This window comes from Rattus norvegicus, chromosome 3, assembly GCF_036323735.1.
Source record: "Rattus norvegicus strain BN/NHsdMcwi chromosome 3, GRCr8, whole genome shotgun sequence".
Classification (NCBI taxonomy): Eukaryota; Metazoa; Chordata; class Mammalia; order Rodentia; family Muridae; genus Rattus; species Rattus norvegicus.
Genome location: NC_086021.1, coordinates 169,124,431 through 169,130,232, shown reverse-complemented (window position 1 = coordinate 169,130,232; position 5,802 = coordinate 169,124,431). Strand labels below are relative to the sequence as shown.

Below are 5,802 nucleotides of genomic sequence, written 5' to 3'. Positions count from 1 at the left end.
TCTAGCCGGACTGTGTAAGGAAGGAACTTCGTGAAGCTCTATCTGCTGTTGACACGGAGAGAAAGGGTTTGGAAGGTTCTGTGCTATCCCTTGCAAACTGCTGCTCCAGCAGCTCTCACCAGCTGCCAGGCACCTGACTTCAAGTCCTTCTGACCACAGTCAACCAAGTCCCAGGCTGCCTAAGCCTGTTTCCATAGAAATGTGAGTACACAGCCAGTGCTTCCTCTTCAGGGCACCTTGTCCCTTTCTTCCCTTTTTTCTAGCTGTTTTATGACAGTTGCTTGGATTTCACAACAAGGAGATGTGTCACAGAGTCATGCAGTTCCCTATGAAGAAATACATGTTCTTCTCTCATCTAAATTCTTCTTTGAAAATGTTTAAAAAGAGAAAAGGAAAGGAGAAATTGTGCGAGTAACTTCATCTTTATGCGTTTATTCTACAAAGGACATGAGGAAATAGAGGGGCTAATGTCAGTGAGGATGCGAATATGAGTCTGGTTTTTGTTGTCCAGATAGAGGGGGATCTTCTTATGGTGCTTTTCAAGATGGCTTCAGCCCTGCATGATCCCCAAAAGTAACTCCAACCTTTCTGGAAGAGAATGACAGACCTCTCTGGTTTCCAGTTATTTCAAGGACAACAAACTCAAAATCTATCTTGTTTTTGGATGTAGAAAAGAGACTCCTTTTAATAAAAGTTTACATTGTGTTGCTTGGCCGTTTGTGTTTTGGGTGCTTGTATCCAGTTCTCTATATGATCAGGTCTGGGTAGGGTAGGGTGTAAACAACAAAGGAAATACCATTTAAGCTAGACCGCCCAGAATCAGACCTTTAAGTATGAAATCACTTGCAATAAACCAGTGAAGGAAAATTGAAAAGGGCAAGGAAGTGGGGAAAAGCCAAGCAAAGTAAGGGTGCAGGCAAAGTCCAACAAAGAGTCAATTCACATTAATCTCTTTTTTAAAGAAATAATTTGATTAAGAACATTCTATACTATATATTTTAATTATTACATTATTTCTCATTTCCCAATTCTTCTTAGAGCCTCTCCCTTCCCTACCCATCTCTCTCTCTCTCTCTCTCTCTCTCTCTCTCTCTCTTCTCTCTCTCTCTCCCCCTCTCCCTCTCCCTCTCCTTCTCCATCTCCCTTCCCCTCTCCCTCTTCCTTCCCCTTTCCCTCTCCCTCTCCTTCTCCCTCTCCTTTCCCCTCTCCCTCTTCCTCTCCCTTAAAATGAACAAACAATCGTGTTTGGTTGTTGTTTCTTGTAGACCTGGCCCTTTCTGAAGGGAAATGGAGGGGGAGTGGATCTGGGGGCAAGGGGAGGTAGGAGGCAGAGCTGAGAGAAGTGGAGGGAGGGAAACTGTGTTTGGGATGTATCCTTTGGGAGAAGAGTGTTTTGACTTCATTAGAAGATACATACACACACACACACACACACACACACACACACTCCCTCTGAACAACAATAATAAACCCAAACCAAACCAAACAAAAGAAGCACAAGAAACAAGCTACCAAACCACCACCACCACCACTGCCAATAATGACGGCAGCGTCAGTAAAAGAAGCCCATAGAGTCCATCTTGTGTTGGCCAACTGCTCCTGAGCACAAGGCTTGGGGAAATGGGATGGAGGCAGAGTGCACAGGTGTCCTGACTTACTGCCAGCAAGTGTGAGTTTCACAGGACTTCACCTGCAAGTCAGTAGTTAAAGGTGTCCAGGGGATCATAATTTCTGAGGCAATTTTAACTTCTCTTTGCATGTCAAAGAACACACAATGTGAGGGCATCTGTAGAGATCTGAATTGATCACTAAAGTGGCGCTTCCAAGAGGGGTTCTTCACAGGCACAGGTTAAACGAGCAGACTCCCAGGTCCTACGCCTTTGTCTAACTCCAAATGCAATATCTCTTCTCGCTGTGGGAAACCTCTGCTTTAAGCGTTGCAGTGGGCTGAGGATTCTATCACTGCAGGCAGCAAATCGGGACCAAGGAAACAGGAAGCCCAGCTCTCTAAGGAGGAAGAGCAGTGTCTTCTGAAAATCAAGGAGCCCTGTAGTCAAATTCAGTTGAATTCTTAGTCTGGCCTTGGAATTCTGTGCCTTGGAGACTCTACTTTGCCTTATGATGAAGTCTTCATGGCTGTGCACTGTGTGACTCCATTCACAGAGCTCTAGACAGTGTCTGTGTGCTTTGCCAACCGCTTCTCTAGATTCTGGGGATAGAGAGGGAAAAGATGGGATAAGTAGAATTCCCATATCCACGGAGCTCAGGAGATGTGATGTCACCACCACATACTGTGATGTCAGAGCCTTTCTCCCTTCTCAGGTGATGCCAGGTCTGTTGTTCTCCCCATCTCCACGTGTGAACTCTTTATCAGTATTTGTTTTCAATTTCATGGACTTCCGGTGCAGCTCCTATCAAATGCTGTTGTAGACACCCCATCACTATGGAAATGAGGACAAGATGACACAGACAGAATTTTCCACGAATAACAGAGATATTGGGGGGGGAGGTGGGGTGCGTGTTAGTGACATGCACAAAGCTAAAAGACTATTTGAAAATTGACATGTAAAATTCAGGAGATATTTTTTCAAATGACACTAAATATTACAATGAGGAGCTTTTTGCACTAATGTATTGACATATTTTTTTCATGCTTGCCTTGTGTAACTCAAATGTCGAGGACCGCAGCCCACAAGATTGGGGTAGGTGCCCCCAGTTCCATGTTTTTTCCACATCATCTTGTTGCATGTCCATAATCTCTCTGACTCACGGCCTCCTGTTCCCTACCATGCGATCCTTGTTTTGAACCACACAGGTCTCGACGTCAGAACCAGCCACTTCATGTTTTTATTTTTATTTTTTTCACCAAACAAAATGAACTGACATACCAAAACAAAACAACCACAAGGAGAAGTCAACCATGTGCTTTTGCTGAACTTGGGTGGAGGAGGCTTTCATGACTGGGACCTCAATTAAAGGGATAAGCGAGTCCCATTCTCCATGTGACTGTACACGTCGGAGGGTTTGCTGGCTGGGTTTGGACTGCCTCCTCTTTCCTCCTTTAGAATATGTTTAATCTTATCAGTGCAACGGACACTCATGGACTTCATAGTTAGAGTTTCTTTTCTCAGCCTTAAAGCTAACTAGGAGTTTTATTTTTTGGGACCACCAACTTTCTCAAACATCAACCTTATTTGCATCTTTGTCTTTGGAATATTAGGTATTTGTGTGAGAGAGTACTTAAATATGTCAGCTCACCATACAAACGATCGCTTATCAGCTTTCTGAACTGGGGCCACTTAGCATGATGACCTTGTATGAAGCTTGTGTTTAGCCCCATATGACTGCCTCTCTGAGTTTGCCTCACAGCTTAGTGAAGTTACTCATTCCCTTCTCAAGGGTCACAGAATTCTACATATTTCATTTCCCCTAGAACGTTGTTAATACCACACTTTAGTTTTCATAGACTCTCAGCTTTGGTTTTCTTTTCATTGTTTCAGGACCTGGAATCCTCTAAGAGAACCGAGGTCTTCGAAGACGCATTTGCGCACCTTGGTCTAGCAGAGAACTGGCTTTGATTTAGGAAGCCAAGGCTAACGGAGACTCACTTTGCTGGGAGCAACTTCCTTAGAGCTGACTTTCAGGAGCTGGGGAAGTTTCAGAGCTGTCCTGGCTTCTGCTGGCAGCTCTAAGAGGCTACCTGCTTGGTCTGCAGATCCTGTTTTCTCCTGCCCGGTATCTGCTCTGGTCACTCTGGTGAATAGAATGGCTCTGCCTCCTCCTTAGTGAACTATTTTCAGTCAGTGAATTTCCAAGGCTTTGACATCACTCTCATTTCCAAGGTGGAGCATGCGATTACGTGGTCAGAGTAGATTCCGTATTTCTGGCCTCAGTTCAGAGAGGAGAGTGGGAGTGAAGCCAGCTTCAGGAGGCTCAGTTTCTCATACTGGGAAAACCCTACTCATCTTTCAAGACCATGAACGTGACTGCTCCTTATTCTCTACTCCCATAGAACATGTGCTACTGGTTCACAGAGCCCATCTCCAAAACCTCTCTCCTTTTTGTCTGTCTCCTTCTGGGCTGGGGAGTATAGGGACAAAGGTTATTTTTAGCTCATTGTCAGTACATCAGAGGGAAACTGCCCCATGGTAGGAACCCAGGCAACACTGGTTGACTGAGGGGTGGGGTTGAGGACAGAGGCTTCTATCTGGACAACTGGGAGGCTCTGGTTGAGTGCAGGGACAGGACCCAGGGCCCAGGTTTTGGTGACATGACACTTTGAATCTGATCTCCAAAGGGCCTTATTAAGAAAACAGTAAAGCTGAGAATTATGCCAGTGTCTCCAGCAGACTCCCAAGTCCCCATTAATGACTCTTATAATAGCTTTCCATTGCTTCCTGTTTCCCTAAGAAAGTCTCACATTGTCATCCCGGCCTGTTAAACGTTCTGTGGGCCCATTATCAAAATAGCATTTTCAGCTTCATTGAACACATGTAGGAAATGTTGTCGTGTTTAAAAGGAAAGAAATAAAAAAAAAAAGCCCACAACTCTGAGAATAAGCCCAGATTGTATTGGGGGTAATTATCTCTTCTCCAATAGCTTTTTGGAAAAGAGGATATTTCTAATTTTTGGAACGCTAAGCTGTACACGGAAAAGGCTAAAGTTGTCACCGATTAGATTAGTGACTCAACAATTGAAACTTGACATTCAATTAATTTCTCCTCCCCCCACCTTCTGCTCTGTGCTTCTCAGGACAACCTTTCTTCATAGTAATAAAGACAGATTGCACACGGGTTCCTGATGGGTGTTTGGTGCAGGGTCATTTCTGACTACGTTTCTGTGGGAGTAGAAAGCAAGCCTGCAGAATTTAAGTGGCGAATGGATCCCAAACATATGATAATGCTGGGGTTCAGACCAGGGTCACTGAGGATAGCAGGCCTGGCTCACAGGAATGCATGTGCTGCAAGAACAAGGGGACTAAAGGGACTGGAGATGCCCAGCTGTAGAATTGTGTCTTTGGTTCCTCATCAGCTGCTTAATGACCATTGTCTGAAGTGCTCAGTGGTTAACAACACCTTTGCAGTCAGAAGGGCCAGAGGTTGAAGCCCAGCTCTGCCATTAATCAGAAGCACAAAGGGTGCGTTACTACTATTTTTTTGCAAGCTTTGTTATCCTCCCCTGCAGAATGTGGATGGAGACATAGGCTGTTATTATTTCAATTCTTACCTATCCTCCCTCCCTCCCGTACAATCTAAAGCCAAAGACCTGGCCTAGATGGCTCGGGATTCTCTGGCTTCAGTGAAGAAGTGAGGCTATATCATACAATGATGAGCAAATGGATGTTCGAAACACAGAGGGAGCATGAACAGGTCAGCCTTTCAAAGCCAAGGAAGGCTTTCTAAAAGTATGCTAAGCAAGTTGCCAGGAAAGAAGGACAGACATTCCTCAGTGATACCAAGAGAGGACTTATGGCCAAAGGGCTAAAGTGGCATTTCAAGGGCATATGAGGAAGGTGAGGGTAGAGAAGGAGGTTGGCTTCAGTCCTTGGTAGACCCATATTATATAATAAGTGGTTCTCAGACCCCCTGGACTCTGAACTGTCTGGATACTTCATCAAGAAGTAGTGTCTTGAACCACGAGAGAAATGTAAACAGAAACCTCAACAGGATGGCCTCTCCTACCTCTTAGTGTGGTGCCACTAGCATCAAAAAGGTAAGAACAAGCAAGGCTGGCAAAGGCAGGGGGAAAAGGAAACATACGCCCACTCTTGGTGCCCATGGAGATTGATACAACACTATGGAA

General features: G+C 44.9%; 2 long non-coding RNA genes across 2 annotated transcripts; one reads left to right on the top strand and one right to left on the bottom strand.

Moving 5' to 3' along the window:
• Window positions 1–416: 416 nt before the first annotated feature.
• LOC134486470 (uncharacterized) lies at window positions 417–2,340 on the bottom strand. The gene is made up of 2 exons (XR_010065443.1): window positions 1,659–2,340; window positions 417–588 (listed from the first exon to the last, which is right to left on the bottom strand). It is a non-coding gene; the product is annotated as an uncharacterized LOC134486470 (long non-coding RNA).
• LOC134486471 (uncharacterized) lies at window positions 559–4,794 on the top strand. The gene is made up of 2 exons (XR_010065444.1): window positions 559–2,702; window positions 3,501–4,794. It is a non-coding gene; the product is annotated as an uncharacterized LOC134486471 (long non-coding RNA).
• Window positions 4,795–5,802: the final 1,008 nt, after the last annotated feature.